The 18516-nt window shown below is 42.6% G+C and overlaps 1 protein-coding gene across 1 annotated transcript in view; it reads left to right on the top strand.

The window, feature by feature from the left end:
- Positions 1–14275: 14275 nt before the first annotated feature.
- Positions 14276–18516, top strand: part of LOC140492364 (uncharacterized) — a 132516-nt gene continuing 128275 nt past the window's right edge. The window contains exon 1 of the mRNA XM_072591285.1: positions 14276–14365. The gene's annotated coding sequence lies outside the window, so the exon portion shown is untranslated. The remainder of the gene's footprint in view (positions 14366–18516) is intronic.

Here is an 18516-nt window from a genome sequence, read left to right as displayed (position 1 = left end):
CCTCCTATTTGTTTAAAAATTTTATTCATGTTTCCCATCCAACAATTCCATAGACTGAACTTTATTCTCTGCATAAAAATGAATTCCATCTGAATCTCATCCTAATCAAATGATATCTTGCCACACTTTCATCTTTTCTTGACTGTGATAACACAACTGTAACACTGTTGATGCTTTTGTACAAGATCAGTGTCACTCACTTTGATTATATTCTTCAGATCTGCTTATTTGTTCACAATTATATTTGTCTAATACCTGTGTTGAGACTTGCAATCTTTGGCTCCCTATTGCACCTATATCTTATTCTTGGCTCAACATATTTACTGACATAGCCTGCATTTTGTAATCAAATTTACTACTTTCTTCCCTTAAATACATGTTATTGCACCTTCCACAATAGCATGCGTTTTACCTTTCACTTATCGAGCTGTAGTGTCTGCAGAGACCGCTGAATCTTATTTCTCTTTTGCTTCTCTTTTCGACTGAAGATATAAATCTTAAGAATAAAAAACCTACATCATATTTCTGATCTTTATTTAAAAAAGACAACCTATTGTTCATCTGCTTCCACACTTGAATTTCTTGCGGAATTAAATCTTTTTATCACAAAAGCCAGTATTTTTATTGCTTTGATTAGATTAGATGATTATCGCTATAGTGTGGAAACAGACCCTTCGGCCCAACAAGTCCACACCGACCTTCCGAAGGAGCAACACACCCAAACCCATTCCCTTACATTTACCGCTGACTAATGCATCTAACACTACGGGCAATTTAACATGGCCAATTCACCTAACCTGCACATCTTTAGATTGTGGGATGAAACTGGAACACCCGGAGGAAACCCACGCAGACACGGGGAGAATGTGCAAACTCCACACAGGCAGTTGCCTGAGGCGGGAATTGAACCCGGGTCCCTGGCACTGTGAGGCAGCAGTGCTAACCACTGAGCCACCGTGCCGCTGATTTTTTTTTTAAAAAGATTAATTTCCCAGAAACTGATGGGAAGAACTGAGGGAGAAGAGATAATTTTGTAAGACTGTTATTGTAACATACTAGAATCAAAATGTATTAAACAATACTTAACAGATTTAAAAAATACTTGTTAAAAATACATTAAATGAAAGAAAAGGTACTTTCATCACTATCACCAAAAGGTACTTCTGCATTTTGGAAGATGTGTAGCATTATAGGAACCAACCCCTGCCACACCAAGCTGAAACTTGTATTCCTTGACAATTATTTCATTCCCGGTCTTAGTTTTCCCAACCTAGTTATCACCAACAAGGCACACCTTGGTGACTCTCCATTCAGTTGTCAAGAAACTCATTTGTTCTGTTTCTTTTTTTCCGAACAGAATCAGAACCACAACAGCATCCTGCTTAGTCGATAGCACAAAACAGTCAATCTGCTTTCCCATATTAGTAGCTTCTTCATTTCTATATCTCAAAAGCTGCTGTGAATAACTGTTAAAACTGATTCCTGCCACTTCAATGGGTCTTTCTGTTTGAGATTGCCTCCAGTGTTTTTGTAGATACCAATTCCAAGACTAAAGCAGTTAATCAGGAAATGGATGCTGTCAACATCACAAACCAATTTAGAGTATATTAAGGAAAAAGGAAGGTGGTGAATGGGGAGGTAGGAAAATATAGAGTTCCTTGTTGCTCAACCTAACCTTTACAAATATATTTAAGATTCCATAGAATTCTATCAGGAAAGTTCCAATAAAATAATTTAGTTCAATCCTAAACAAAACATACTCAAGACATGGTTCAATGATGATTATTTTAAAGGTATCAATAATAAATTAATATAAAGTTAACTTAAGAAATTTATTTATAGATTTGTTTCTAGATTGAATTACTTGGTAGAGTAATAAAAGAGAAATACTTGTCAAACTTTACTGAGTTTCAAAGCTGCATTTGCAATATCTAATTTGATTGCAAAGACACTATCTATCTTAATATAATGACTGAGGGGATCAATTCATGTGAATTATTATCATCTGTAATACTGTAATGACAATAAATATTTTTAAAAAACTTGTGTATTAATCCAGTGCCCTTGTCCGTTTTCACTTCCATTTCATAAATCTTTAATATTAAATGGACTTAGTTATGCACAGACTGATTAAAAGGTTGTTCCTATTGATGGATTGCTGTAATAAAATTTCAATTGTCCTTAAATGACTTAGTTAAATTAAATAATTAAAGAAAATAAATTGGCAAGTCAAACTTTATAAATACTTTAACAGTTTCACAAGATGCTTAATTGTTATATGTTCATTTGTGCTTGTATCTGAAGAAGAAAAAGCAATAAATGCTTTACTTTCAAAGGCAGGAGAGGCAAATTAAGAAAACAAAACATTTTCATTCACAACATATTCTGCTCTTTACACCATTTTTTGTTTCAAGTGAAATTATAAAATATACCAAAAATCTTGCTTACAAATGTAACACTATTATTGCATTCATCATGGATTGTTTCCCCTTGAAATTTTGATAGGATTGTAATTTAATCATACACTAACTCATATCATTAATGGAAGTTAATTGAATTGTTGATTATACATACATGGGGTATCATTTATGTGAAATTGTTAAGAACTGTGGTGGATAGCAGAGATAGAATGCGTATTCTATGTTCACATTGTGATGTTTTTGCTGTGATTTGCAGTGTAAGTAGGCGTAGTTCATCATTAACCATTGTTTTGCTTGCTTTTATAAACACAGCTCTGGGAAAGATGGAAGATATTTACCACAAATACATTCAATCAAACAGGAATAAGCACATGTAACTTTAGGCTACTAAACTTTGAGAAGGTTGGCATTTCATATTTATATGGAAATACTGACTGGATTGTTTTATATGTAATTACACCCATAACAAATCAACAATAAAAGTAAATTCAAATAAAAGCTGTTTTAATTGTCTCCTCAGTCCACTTTTTTGTTTCTTTTCTTTGTTTCTCTCTTTTCTCATTTTTTTCTCTTTTGTTTTACGTACCTGTTGTTGAAGAGTTCAGTTGTGACAACAACATCAGCGATGGCGAGTGGGCCCAGTGCAGACATGAGTGAACCCAGTGAGGACTCATGGTATTGGTGTTGGAGATGAGTTTGTGTTCTTGGCACTTATCTATCGATGAGGTGATCCTAGTGTGAACTGTTGCAGTGGAGGTGAGTTTCGGTTCCCACTGATGTCTGCGTCCAGTGCAGATTCATGGAGATAGCCACAGACACATGTTTGGGCCCAGTACTACAGCATTGGTGACAATTGGGTGGAGAGGATTCATTGTGGTGTCAGCAGAGGTTAAATGGTGCTGAAGAGGGGCCACTTTGATTCCAGTATTGGCACAGTGAAGGGACTTGTGTCAGGCCACCAGCTGCATGGCCCACAGTGGAGCACTTAACAAGAAAAATTGTAAAGTTGAATACTTTTTCTTTATTTCTTGAATCTTCTGTCTTTGTTGTTTTGGTTTATTTTGTGGTGCTTTTAAGATGACACCAGAGAATGGTGACATTACACAACATTACTATTCACTGTATTTTGTAACAGATTATGCATGGCTATTCCTGATGAAGGACTTTTGCCCGAAATGTCGATTTTCCTGCTTCTCGGATGCTGCCTGACCTGCTGTGTATTTCCAGCACCACTCTGATCATAAATCAAATCAAATCAAATGTTGAAATAATTAAATTTCCCTTTTCTTTGAGTTTTTAAATTCCAATGGATAACATTGAAATTGAAAACAAATTCACAAATATTTACCTCTCAATATAGGTCTGTATTTTCCTCCTGTAAAAGCAGTTTTACCTGGAACGTTTATCTCAACAAGAGAAAAGAATTAACTATAGTGCAGCCTCAAATTAAGAATAACTTTGACAGTAGATAGTATTAGTTCACACTTTTAGAGTTTTAAGAATATTTCATATCTTCGCATTAGAATGCCAGTTTTTTTTAAGAAAGTGAAAGGCTAATTACTGCACAGTTCCAATGATATCCTGACTGATTTCCCACATCTTCCACTTTCTGTGAATTACAGCTCTTCCAAATCTTTGCTACCTGTACCCTAAAATGCACCAAATCCTGCTCACGTATTATTAAACTCCACGTATTATTATTAATAAGGCCCTTTGCAAAACAGTGCCTCAAATTTGAAGTTGTCATTTTTACATTCAAATTTCTTGATAACTTAAATTCGTACATTTGTAACCAACTCCAAGCCCTTGCAATCAGCAATCTCTACATTAGTTCAATTCTGGCTTCTTGTGACTTTCTGACTTAGTTTGATCCATCATTTGCAACCTGCCTTCAGCCTATGTCCTAAATTCCTGTTCCATCACTCTTCCTTTAAGATGCTCTTTGACCTAAATTTTGGTCACCTGTCTCAATTTCTCATTATGTGATATAGCCTCATATGTTGTTTGATCCTGTGCGATGCTTCATGGCAATTGTAGGGGTGGCCTGTCCCCTGATAGCGCAGTGACTAATTCACAACTTTCATTAAAAAGAAGGGCCTGGATAATACAGCACTGTGGAGCCATTCAAAGGAGGATTTCTGATACTTTATTTAGTCTTGTGGCCTGATACAGTTGTAAGCAGACTTGCTTATTTTTTAAACTCCAACTCCTTGAAATGAAGGCCAAATTCCTCTTGCCTCGTTAATTATTTGCTGCACCTGCACATTGTGTTTCATATACAAGAAATCCCTGTTCCTGTGGGTGGCCCACATTTTTGGAGTTTACCTTTTTGGAAAAGAGGCAAGAAACCCATACAAATGTGCTGATGGACAGAACCTATCCGCTTTAAGATTCAGCCCCTGCACCAATGGTAAGAATTTTATCTTAATTTCTAGTCATTATACATACATTGCCTCACCCAAAACCATGCCTGCTAACGCCCAGCCCTCTTACCTAGCTGACATTGAAGCACAGATTGTACTACTTGAGAAACATTTCCTTCTGCCTTTGATTTATGGACCTGACTCTCGAATCAGAGAATCCCAAGAGACCATTCAAAGGGACCCTCCAAAAAGCATCCCACCCAGACCTCCCCATCCTATCTCTGCATTTACTATAGCTAATCCACCCAGCTTGCACATCACTGGATACAACAGGACAATTTAGTGTGGCCAATCTTCCAAACATGCACATCTTTAGACTGTGGGAGAAAACCTGAACACACAGCGGAAACCCATACAAATGTGTGGAGGACACGCAAATTCCACAGAGACAGTCTGTCCCAAGGCTGAAATTGAAGCCAGGTCCCTGGCACTATGAGGAAGCATTGCTGACCATGAGTCACCATGCTGCCCTTTCTATGGCCTGTGGGCACGTCAGGGTATGAAGTGTTTTATAAGCACTGATAATAATGTTAGAAATTATTTGGTCGTGTTCACTTCACTTATAACTGTTGATTTTGGTAATGCTGAACTTTTTTACATTTGATTAGTCTGTTATTTCCTGGTATAAATCGTGCTGTCAACATAATGTTTAACCTCACAAGATAGGCCCAACAGACCAGAGTTGGAAGGTTCATTTTCAGATATTTCGTCACCATACATCTTTAGTTAGCCTCCGGACGAAGACCAGAGTCCCAGAACTAAACTATTGCACCAAAAATTTTTTTTTGATTGTTCACCACAGTTAATTTACCTAATGGAAGTGTATTTACATTGAAATCTACAAAAATGTCACTATCACCACTTAACCAGATTGACCTGCAAATCTCTCTATAATCTTTTTATATTTCTAAATATATATTTTTAATGTTTGAAAGTATTCCCATTTCTATTGCAATTTCTTTATCTACACCATGGCGTTCTCTAATATTTATCACCTCCATGCACCTCATTTGGTATCACCCACTCTCACATGCTCTGTTACTTCTTCAATATATTTCTGCATCCAATCATTCCATGTTAGTGATTTGCAAATACTCCTCTACTTATTTTGATTTCCCCATTCAAGTTTATCATCTTTCTCTATACAGAATATATGAAATGCCCTGTTTACATAAACTGCCTTGTTTTTGCTATTATGAATGTGGATCAGAGAATGTACAGGAAATATAACTAAACACAAAATGTACCACCATAAAATTTGATATGGTTTTTATCTGCTGGACTTGGGAATAACCAACTTCATCTCAAGATTGCTCCAATTGTTTTAGAAGATAGCTTATCAAAGGGGTTATGGTAGCAGTGTGGCTACATTAGTCCAACTTTTAGGCACTAGGAATGATCCAGTTACATATCTCACCAAGGCAGCCTAAAACATTAAAATTCAGTTTTTCTATTTGGGAATGGTCGTGCAATGTCCCTGCACAATCAGAGGCCAGGCCAATGCTCTGGGGACACAGGTTCTATTTACACAATGCCAGCTTGTGAAGTTTGTATTAAATTCATAGTCTGAAATATAAAGCTCATCCCTGTAATGGTGACCATGAATATATCATTGTTTGTTGTAAACACATCTGCTTGGTCTGGCCTACATGTGACTCCAGACTCACAGCAATGGGGTTGGCTTTAACTGGACTCTAAAGTGCTCTTGTATCCTAGAAAGTTGATCTTATTACTTTTACAATGCCAATTATTAATACACAATATTTGGTTTTATTTTTTCATGCTATGTGTTGATGATAACACCTAAGGTGGGGATGCTAGTATCCAGTTCTAACTTTTTGCTGAATGATACCCAGTGGGATGTTGATGGTGTGGAGTGCAGCAATTGTAATATTGTTGAAGGTTGGGGGAAATGGGTAGATCTTCTGTTGTTCTGCTTTGCAAGCAATGTTTGAACCTATGAATGAATTTATCAAAAAATTGTGTAGCTCAGAAAATTATCTTGTCATTTTCCTCCACCTCTTGAGATGTAACAAGCAGGATCGATCAAGGGAGTCAGTAGATGTAGATTGCATGACAAGATAAATAGTCATGGTTTTGGCAGCAGAGGTGCAGCATGGACACAGAACGTAAAGAAATAGGATAAATGATCAGTTTTTGGGATGGTGAACTGTTCCTATCTGGATGCATCACAGTGTGGTTTGGCAACTGCTCTTTCTAAGACTGAAAGAAACTAAAGAGAATTGAGAACACAGCCCTCTCCATCAAGCAAACCAGCCTTCCATCCATTGAATCCATTTTACTTGTCACTGCCTCAGGAAAACACCCAACATAATCAAAGAACCATCTCTTACACCCTCTTCCGTTGGGCAGAGGAGATAGTACATGCCGCGGCAGTAGGCAAGGAATCAAGGCAGGCTGGGTGATTGAAGGACTTTATAATTTTGGAGGTCAGAGCCACTGGACAAGTAGTCAATGAGATACGCTGCATGAGTTTTCTTTACTACTGGCATGATAGTGGTCTTCTTGAAGCAGGTGGGGACTTCAGACCGTAGTCAGGAGAGGTTAAAGATTTCAGTGAATACTCCTGCCAGCTGGTACGCACAGGATCTGAGTGCATGGCCGTGGACTCCATCCAGGCCAATCACTTTCCATGGATTCACTCTCAAAAGGACCAATCTAATGGCTGCAATGTAACTGAGGGAACAGATGCATCTGAGGCTATCGGGGACAGTGACACCATTTCATTGACTGAACAAAAGCCTTTATTGGAAGGAGAAAATGGAGTATAACTGTAGGGGTGTATTGTGACCACAGATCATAATCCTGAATCCCTTATGAAAGTTTGAACAATTTGAACTTTTAATTGATTTTGTTTTTACTTCAGAGATGCAGCCAAGAGATGATTGTAGATGTAAATTCAGTGCCTGTATGGAGAGGAACGTTGGAAAGAGATACCTGAGGATGTCAGAGATCTGATAGTATCTCATGATCTATGTTGTTCAGCTAGCTCAGAACCAATAACATAACTGGAGTAGTGAGAACGTGGACTGGGGGGGGGCTGCTGCCAGGAAGGTAAACTTTCCTGTTCAGTACTTACCTCGTGAATAGGCAGAGCTCAGGCTGAACAGGAGTGGAAGCAGACATGGGGATTACGGGGCAAGTGAACTGATATATTCAGGCTATGGCTAAACCCGAAACACTACACGTGTAGTGTCTCCCACCCGACTCCTCCTCTAACCAAAAACATAACACCATGTATGGTGGATTAGTAAGGTAAAGCTTTTTTTTTCATTTATTCAAACTGTCTTGGCAAGTTAGAGCAGAGGGAATGGAGGCTAGGGCAGTTGCATGCTCCTCTTGAAGGATGTGGGAGGAAAGGGTCACCACTTGTGTCCCTGCTGACTTCGCGTTAGGGAACCGGAGCTGGAGCTGCATGAATTTTGGATCATTCAGGAGGCTGAGAAGGTGATAGAGAGGAGTTATAGGAAAGTAATCACACCTAAATTACAGGATAAAGGTAGCTGACCATTAGGAGAGGGAAAGGGAAAAGGCAGATAGTGCCGGGACCCCGTGGCTGTTCCCTTCAATAGTAAGTATACTGCTTTGGATAGCGTTGGGGAGGACCCACTGGGGAAAGCCTCAGTGACCAGGTTTCTGGCACTGACCCTGGTTTTGTGGCTCAGAAGGGAAGGTGGGGAGAATAGGAGAGTGAAAGCGATAGGAGATTCAATTGTGAGAGGAATAGACAGGAGATTTTGTGGGCGCGAGCAAGACTCCCGGACGGTGTGTTGTCTCCCGAGTGCCAGGATCAGGGATGTCTTGAATCGAGTCTACAGGATTCTTAAGGGGGAGGGAGAGCAGCCAGAAGTCATGGTACACATCAGTACCAATGACATAGGTAGGGAAAGGGAGGAGAACCTGAAAAGTGAATATAAGGAGTTAGGTTGCAAGCTAGAGGCAGGACAAGCAGAGTAGTAATCTCAGGATTGCTACTGGTGCCACGTGCTAGTGAGGCTAGGAATAGAGAGCTAGTGCAAATGAACACGTAGCTGCGGGGCTGGTGTAGGATGGAGGGCTTCAGAAATGTGGATCATTGGGATACCTTCTGGGGAAGGTGAGACCTGTACAAGAAGGACGGGTTGCACCTGAACTGAAGGGGCACCAATATCCTGGGCGGGAGGTTTGCTAGAGCTCTTTGGGAGGGTTTAAACTAGACTGGCAGGGAGTGGGAACCAGAACTACTGATCAGATAGTGGAGTAGGTAGTGAACAGCCAGATACACCTTGCAGAGAGTCTGTGAGGAGGGATAGGCACTTGATTAGGCAAAGATGCAGTCAGTGTGATGGGTTGAAGTGTGTCTATTATTGCAAGAAGTATCAGGAATAGGATTAGATTAGATTACTTACAGTGTGGAAACAGGCCCTTCGGCCCAACAAGTCCACACTGACCTGCTGAAGTGCAACCCACCCAGACCCATTCCTTACATTTACCCCTTCACCTAACACTATGGGCAATTTAGCATGGCCAATTCACCTAACCTGCACATCTTTGGATTGTGGGAGGAAACCGGAGCACCCGGAGGAAATCCACGCAGACACGGGGAGAATGTGCAAACTCCACACAGTCAGTCACCTGAGGCGGGAACTGAACCCAGGTCTGTGGCGCTGTGAGGCAGCAGTGCTAACCACCGTGCCGCCCACAAATAAAGGTGACAAATTTAGAGCATGGATCAATACTTGGAACTATGATGTTGTGGCCATTACAGAGATTTGGATATCACAGGAGAGGAATGATTGTTGGATGTTTCAAAAGGAATAGGGAAACAGGTAAATGAGGTGGAGGAGTGGCATTGCTGATCAGGGATCGCAGAGGAGGTCATTGAGGAGGGTTTGTCTACAGAGGCAGTATGGGTGTAAGTCAGAAACAGGAAAGGAACAGTTAATTTATTAGGAGTCTTCTACAGACCCCTAATAGCAACAGAGACGCAAAGGAGCAGACTGGGAGGCAGATTTTGGAAAGGTGCAGAAGTAACAATGTTCTTGTCATGGGTGACTTTAATATTGATTGGAACCTCCATAGTTCAAATAATTTAGATGGAGCAGTTTTTGTCAGATGTGCCCAGAAAGGGTTCCTGACTCAATATGAGATAGGCTGACTAGAGGGGATGCTGTATTAGATTTGGTGCTTGGCAACAAACCATGCCAGATGTCAGATCTCTTGGTGGGAGAGCATTTTGGTGATAGTCTTCACAACTCCCTGACCTTTACTATACTGCTGGAAAGGGATAGGAGCAGATGGTACGGGAAAGTATTTAATTGGGAGGGAAGAGGACTTACAATGCTATTAGGTAGGAACTGGGCACCTAAATTGGGAACAAATGTTTTCAGGGAAATGCATGACAGAAATGTGGAGGTTGTTTTGGGAACAATTGCTGATAGTGCTGGACAAATTTGTCCCACTGAGACAAGGGATGTGGAATATCTAGTCAAGAGGAAGAAAAAAGCTTACTTAAGTTTGAGGAGGCTAGGACTAGAGAGGGCTCCAGAGGGTTACAAGGTAGCCAGGAAAGAACTGAAGAATGGACTTAGGAGAACTAGAAGTGAGCATGAAAAAGCTTTAGCAGGTCGGTTATGGGAAACCCTAAGCTGTTCAACACTTATTTGAGTAACAAGAGGATGGCCAGAGTGAGGGTAGGGCCGATCAGGGATAGTGGAGGGAACGTGCACCTGGAGTCGGAGGAGGTAGTGAAGGTCCTTAATGGATACTTTGCTTCAGTATTCACTACTGAGAGAGACCTCAATGTTTCTGAGGACAGTGTGAAACAACATGATATGCTCAAACAGGTTGATATTAAGAAGAAGGATGTGCTGACAATTTTGAAATTCATGAGGATAGATAAATCCCCTGGGTCAGATGGGATATACCTACATTACTACACAAAGCAAGGGAAGAGATTACTGCACCTTTGGTGATGATCTTTGCATCCTCACTGTCCATTGGAGTAGTGCCAGATGATTGGAGGGTGGCAAATGTTATTCCCCTGTTCAAGAAAGGGAATAGAGAGAATCCTGGGAATTACAGACCAGTCAGTCTCACGTCTGTGGTGGGTAAAGTATTGGAGAGGATTCTGAGAGACAGGATTTATGATTACTTGGAAAACCATACCTTCATTAGACATAGTCAGGATGGCTTTATAAGGGGCAGGTCATCCCTTACAAACCTTATTGAATTCTTTGAGGATATGACAAAACACATTGATGAAGATAGAGAAGTGGATGTGGTGTACATGGATTTTAGCAAGGCATTTGATAAGGTTTCCCATGGTAGGCTCATTGAGAATGTAAGGAGGCATGGGATACTGGGCAATCTGGATGTCTGGATCCAGAATTGGCTGGTCCATGGAAGACAGAGGGTGTTGGTAGATGGAAACTATTCAGCTTGGAGCTTGCTGACCAGTGGTGTTCCACAGGGATCGATTCTGGGACCCCTGCTCTTTGTGATTTTTATAAATGACTTGGATGAAGAAGTGGAAGGGTGGGTTAGTGAGTTTGCCAATAACATGAAGGTTGGTGGAGTGGTGGATAGTGTGGAGGGGTGTTGGGGGTTGCAGCAAGACATTGATAGGATGCAGAGCTGGTCTGAGAAGTGGCAGATGGAATTCAACCTGGAAAAGTGTGAAGTGATTCACTTTAGAAGATTGAATTTGAATGCAGAATACAGGGTTAAAGGCAAGATTCTTGGCAGTATGGAGCAACAGGGGGATCTTGGGGTCCATGTCAATAGATCCCTAAAGCTGCCAGCCAAGTTGAGAGGGTTGTCATCAAGAAAGCGTATAGTGTGTTGGCTTTCAGTAGTAGGCATGATTTGGAGACGCTGGTGTTAGACTGGAGTATACAAAGTTAAAAATCACACAACACCAGGTTATAGTCCGACAAGTTTATTTGGAAGCACTAGCTTTTGGAGCATTGCTCCTTCATCAGGTGATTGTGGAGAATAAGATTATAAGACACAGAATTTGCTAAAGATTCTGCTAAAGATTGAGTGGATTGCCAGAGTTTTTCCCAGGGTGGAAATGGCTATCATGAGGGGGCATAATTTTAAGGTGATTGGTGGAAGGTTTAAGGGAGATGTCAGTTCAATCGGTTCTTTATACAGAGAGGGGTGGGTGCGTGAAATGCACTGCCAGTAGTGGTAGTGGAGTAAGATACATTAGGGACGTTTAAGCATCTCTTGGATAGACACATGGAAGATAGGTTAATCTGATCTTAGAGTTGGATAAAAGGTCGGTACAACATTGAGGGCCGAAGGGCCTGTATTGTGCTGTACAATTCTAAAAATGCCATCCCATATTCCCAATTCCTTCACCTCCATCGCATCTGCTCCCAGGAGGACCAGTTCCAAAACCGAACAACCCAGATGGCCTCCTTCTTCAAAGACCGCAATTTCCCCTCAGACATGGTTGACAATGCTCTCCACTGCATCTCCTCCACTTCCCGCTCCTTCGCCCTTGAACCCCACCCCTCCAATTGCCACCAGGACAGAACCTCTCTACCACCCCACCAACCTCCAGATACATTGCATCATCCTTCGTCATTTCTGCCACCTCCAAACGGATACCACCACCAAAGATATATTTCCCTCCCTTCCCCTATCAGCATTCCGGAAAGACCACTCCCTCCGCGACTCCCTCATCAGGTCCACACCCCCCACCAACCCAACCTCCACTCCCGGCAACTTCCCCTGCAACCGCAAGAAATGCAAAACTTGCGCCCACACCTCCCCCCAAAGCCCCAAGGGATCCTTCCATATCCGTCACAAATTCACCGGCACCTCCACACACATCATTTACTGCATCCACTGCACCCGATGTGGCCTCCTCTATATTGGGGAGACAGGCCGCCTACTTGCCGAACGTTTCAGAGAACACCTCTGGGACACCCGCACCAACTAACCCAACTGCCCCGTGGCTGAACACTTTAACTCCCCCTCCCATTCCGCCAAGGACATGCAGGTCCTTGGCGTCCTCCATCGCCAGACCATGACAACACGACGGTTGGAGAAAGAGCGCCTCATCTTCCGCCTAGGAACCCTCCAACCACAAGGGATGAATACAGATTTCTCCAGCTTCCTCATTTCCCCTCCCCCCACCTTATCTCAGTCCCAACCCTCAGACTCAGCACCAACTTCTTGACCTGTAATCTTCTTCCCGACCTCTCCATCCCCAACCCCTCTTCGGCCTATCACCCTCACCTTCACCTCCTTCCACCTATCGCATTCCCAACGCCCCTCCACCTAGTCCCTCCTCCCTACCTTTTATCTTAGCCTGCTTGGCACACCCTCCTCATTCCTAAAGAAGGGCTTATGCCTGAAACGTCGATTCTCCTGCTCCTTGGATGCTGCCTGACCTGCTGCGCTTTTCCAGCAACTCATTTTTCAGCTCTGTACTATTCTATGACTGTTGGCAGACAGAAGGCCTTTGCCATCACTAAACGGTGACTTGTCCACAAATTTATTACCCCTGTTACTGGCCAAACCTCCATTTGGGTACACCCTTGACTCCAGCTCATCTACACCTCTCCTGCTACTGCTTGAACTTGCAACAATTCTTACAATGAATGTCCACACAACAAGAAGCAAAACTTCAGCAACCAGCACAAATGAGGAGGATTCACAGGCTAAGGCTTCCCCCTATGCACGTTCTCATTTCCTTACACTCAGCTCCACTAACTCACAGGTACCTTGTCATCCCCTCTCAGCTTCTCAATATCCCCCTCACCCAGCATACTGGTCTGTAAATCTAGGTGTCGCTTTGTTATAGTTGCCTTGTCTTCCTTGTTCCAACATCCTAAAAAAGTATGTACTCTTGAAATAGCAGAGTTGGCTTCTGGAGCCTACCTGGTGAGGCAAATCAACAGTAATGGCCCTGGCAGAGTCCTCTGTGCTTGAATAGCCCTGTTCAGGTAAGTAGAGCGGTCAGTTCTAGGGAATGAGTAGTCTGTTCCAGCAGAGTAATTATCGCTGGGGAGAGTCTCACTCGGGTAAGTCGAGCCGACGGTGATTTGAGAAGAATAAGTCATGTTAAACCGAATGATATTGGATGCACACAGATTATCAGCCACCGTTTATTACTCTGAAACAACGGCTGGCCATAAGATAACTATATTTAACTACATAACTCCTATAGGCAAGATTACACACTGGTAATCATTTTATTGTCAGGAGGCGGCGAGCCCAGCTCCTAATGTCCTGGAATAAACCCTTTTTATCGAAAGGGAACACTTTACCTAATGAAGAGCCGTAATAAAGATGTAGCACCTCCCCCGCCCCTTCACCAAATCCTGCGCGGAACTCCCGGGGGGTACCACGTGCCCGCAGCCATGGAAACGGCTGGATACACAGGGTGACGTGGAGCCGGTAGCGTGTCTCGCTGCTGTAGAGAGAGGGACTCCTGCTCTCTCCCTGGTATGTGTATTCAAGAGCCAGGTTTCGGTGGACAGGGCACGGGTTCGGCGTTTGCAGGTAACACCACACTTGGAACTGTGAGGTGGATGATGTAGAACTTCAAAAGGCTCACAGTGGGGAAGTGGTGGCTGAAAGTTCATTCCGAGAACACAGCGCCAGAGACCCGGGTTCACTTCCCGCCTCAGACGACTGACTCTCTGTGTGGAGTTTGCACATTCTCCCCGAGTCTGCGTGGGTTTCCTCCCACAGTCCAAGGATGTACAGGTTAGGTGAATTGGCCATGCTAAATTGCCCGTAGTGTGAGGTGAAGGGGTAAATGTAGGGAATGGTTCTGAGTGGATTGAGCTTCGGCGGGTCGGTGTGGACTTGTTGGGCCGAAGGGCCTGTTTCCACACTGTAATTGACCTAATCTAATCAAGACTAGGATTCAGTTTGATAGGAAGGAGCCAGCAGGACCATATGAAAGGAAGTGCAGGAGGGCGACTTGAGTGTACACTACTGTAGAAATGGCTTAGCACATAACTGAACTTTTTTTGTATAGTAAAGTTGTAGACAACGTTTTATATAAATCAGAGGTGGGGAAGGATGGAAGAGGAGAAATGTAGATTTTAAAAGCAAGAATTATGGCAGAATTACAGGGCAGCTATTTGGATGATAAAACCAGAATAGGACAGGTAGGGAGAGAGTATGTAAACTGAGTGGTAATTAAAGTCAAAGTGGGGAGGGGGGAAGGAATGATAAAAAGACAAAATTAATGCCTCTTTTCTTGAATGTATGTGGTGTTCAGAATAAAATTGATGAATTAACTGTTCACCTGCAGTTTACTGGGTATAATCTTAAAGCCATTTGGAGACTTGGTTTCAAGGAAATCAAAGCTGGGAACCAAATGTTTGGGGTCCATGACTTTTAAAAAGGACAGGCAGGAAGAAAAGAGTGATGGAGTTGTTTGTTAATGTAGGTTGGAATAAGTGTAATGGCAAAAATGATCTTGAATCAGAAGATGTAGAATCTGTACAGTGGAGATAAGAAATTAAAAAGAGAAGGAAGACATTGGTAGAAGTAGTCTGTAGGCCTCTAAACAGTGGGTATATGATGGGACTGAATCTAAATCATGAGACAATAAGAACATGTAATAAAGGCAGTACTTTAATCTTTGTATAGATTGGGATAATCAGATTGCAAAGGAAACCATGAGGAACCACCTATAGATTGTATCTGAGACCGTTTCCCAGAATAATATGTTGTGGATCCAACTAGGGATCAGGCTAATTTTACATCTGGTAACGTGTAATGAGGCAATTTTAATGAATGATGTCACCCTCAAATAGTGGTGGAATTTAGTGTTCAGTTTTGAAGGGAGGAACATGGGTTGGAAACAACTGAGCTCAACTTAAGTCAGAATAATTGATAGAGTTGGCTGGAATGGACTGGGGCAGGAGGTTGGCAGCAAAGCTGGTTGAGGAACAATGACAGATGTTTAAGAAAATAGTTCATGGCTCACAGGAAATACATCTTCCGGCGAGGAGGAAGGGTTCGAACAATGGCAAGGGCTAACCATCACTATCTAAGCAAGTTAAGGATAACAAAAATGGAACATGCTGGAGAAACTCAGTAGGTCTGGCAATATTTGTGGAGAGAGAAACAGAGTTAATGTTTTGAATCTGGCATGATTGTCTTTTAGGATTGAAAAGTGTTGGAAAAATGTTTCTTTTTTATACTTTTGACCGAGGCAGAGGAGGATCAAGAGGGCAGATAGTGTAGATGGGTTCAGTGCAAAAGACATAGGGACTGTTAATAATGGAGAAAGAAAAGAGAGAGAGAAACTGGGTGTAAATTTAATGTGCAAGAGGGAAATAATTAGTCCTTTCTACTGAGTGTAAAATAAACAAGGGACAAGTCAGGAGTGTTCTGAAAAACAGTTATACAGGATTCAAATCATTAACTCTGTTTCTGTTCTCCTCAGGTGCTGCCACACCTACTGAGTTTCTTTAGCATGATTAGGTGTGGGGGAGTCAGGCCTTGTTTGGCTGGTGGGTGGCAGGGTGGGTGGGAAGGTGGGGAAGAGGAGTCACAAGTGCTACACAAATGCCAGGCAATCGCTATCTAAAATAAAATACCATCTAACTGTCTCCCCTTAACATTCAATGGTGTTACCATTGCTGAATCCCCCACTATCAACATTCTGAGGATTACTATTGACAAGAAACCAAACTGGACTAGCCATATAAATAGAGGTTCAGCTGCCTCTCCTCCAACCTAGTATACTGTATTCTGTGCTCTTGATGTGGTCTTCTCTACATTGGGGAGACCAAATATAAGCTAAGGAACATTTCACCAAGCATCTCAGCTGGATCCGTGGGGGCCAACCTAACCTCCCAGTCTCTGCCCACTTAAATCCCCTTCCCATTCCCTTTCCAACATGACCATCCTTGGCCTCCTCCATTGCCACAATGAATCAGACCACGAACTGGAGGAACAGCATTTCATCTTTCGCCTGGGTAGCCTACAGCTCAGAGGGTGGCATGGTGGCACAGTGGTTAGCACTGCTACCTCACAGCGCCAGAGACCCAGGTTCAATTCCAGCCTCAGGCAACTGTCTGTGTAGAGTTTGCACATTCTCCCCGTGTCTGCGTGGGTTTCCTCCCACAGTCCAAAAATGTGTAGGTTAGATCAATTGGCCATGCTAAATTGCCAGTAGTGTTAGGTGAAGGGGTAAATGTAAGGGAATGGGTCTGGGTGGGTTGCTCTTTGGAGGGTCGGTGTGGACTTGTTGGGCCAAAGGGCCTGTTTCCACACTGTAAGTAATCCAATCGAGTAAAGTGTCACCATTGAATTCTCCAATTTCAAATAACTTCCCTTCCCAGCACCTGACTCCTTTCATACCCTCTCCCCCTCCCTTCCATTCCCCTCATCGACCCTTCCTTCCAGCCACCAACCTGATTTACTCCTTCCATTGACCAATCAGGTTGTACTCTCTATCTGTGTTCATCTATCCCCACCTCACCATCATGCCCCCACCCCCCAACCCCCTTTATCTAGCTCCCCTTACACCCACCCCAGTCTTGAAGAAGGGTTACACCTGAAACATTGACTTCTCCACTTCCTGAGGCTGCCTGGCTTGCTGTGTTCTGCCAGCCTCCACCTCGTCTACTTTGGATTCCAGCATCTGCAGTTTTTTTTTGTCTGTATATAAATACAGTGGCAGCAACAGCAGGTCAAAGGCTAGGAATACTGCAGTGGACAACTCACCTCCTGACTCCCCAAAACCTGTCCACCATCTACAAGGCAGAAGTCAGAGTATGATGAAATACGTCCCGTTTGCCTCAGTGAGTGCAGCTCCAAAACAACTCAAGAAGCTTGACACCATACAGAACAAAGAAGCCTGCTTGACTAGCACCACACCTACAAATATCTACTCCCTCCACCACCAGAAGTTGTTGAACATGAATCCAGAAGGCTATAAAGATCTAAAGCAGAAAATGAGGTGGTGTTACTGTGGCTTGCTTTGTGTTTCACTGGAACAATGCAGGACAGAAATATGAACATTATACAAGATGATGTATTAAATGACAACTGACCAGAAGGCCAAGATTATGCTGAGTGGAGTGTTCGGCAAAATACTCAACCAGTTTTGCTTTATCAGTGTTGAAGAACTACATTGGGAGCAGTGAATACAGTAAACCAGATTGATTGAAGTACAAGTAAATTGCTGCTTCACCTGGATGTGGTGTTTGGGCACTTGAACAGTGAGGATGGTGGAGGTAACATGGCAATTGTTACAGCTTGTGCAATCAAATGGGAAGGTACCACCAAACATACTTTCCTCTGTCAGTATTCTGAAGGGACAGTTCCCTCCAGAATACCCTTGCCCATTCCTCTATCACCCCGACATCACATTCCTCTCCCATGATACAATTTTAATTCTAAACACCTACTTCCCGGAGTTAAAAGAAAACAAAACTGTAAAAATAAAATTATTGAATTTCAAACTGTCTAGGCTATTTATGAATTTCTGTTTGAGGTTATGACAGATGTGGACCTTATCATAGCATTAACCTCCATTTGTTTTGACAAACATACTCAACCATTCTCCAAGGTGAGGGGGGAGGTGCGGGCACAGGGATGGAGGTAAGGGGGGAGATATGGGCATAGGGATGGAGGTGAGGGTGGTGCTGTGGGCACAGGGATGAAGGTGAGATCGGTTACAT

Source organism: Chiloscyllium punctatum, chromosome 2 (genome assembly GCF_047496795.1).
Source record: "Chiloscyllium punctatum isolate Juve2018m chromosome 2, sChiPun1.3, whole genome shotgun sequence".
NCBI lineage: Eukaryota > Metazoa > Chordata > Chondrichthyes > Orectolobiformes > Hemiscylliidae > Chiloscyllium > Chiloscyllium punctatum.
Note: the sequence above shows the minus strand (reverse complement) of the source record. Positions and strands in the feature narration are given on the sequence as shown.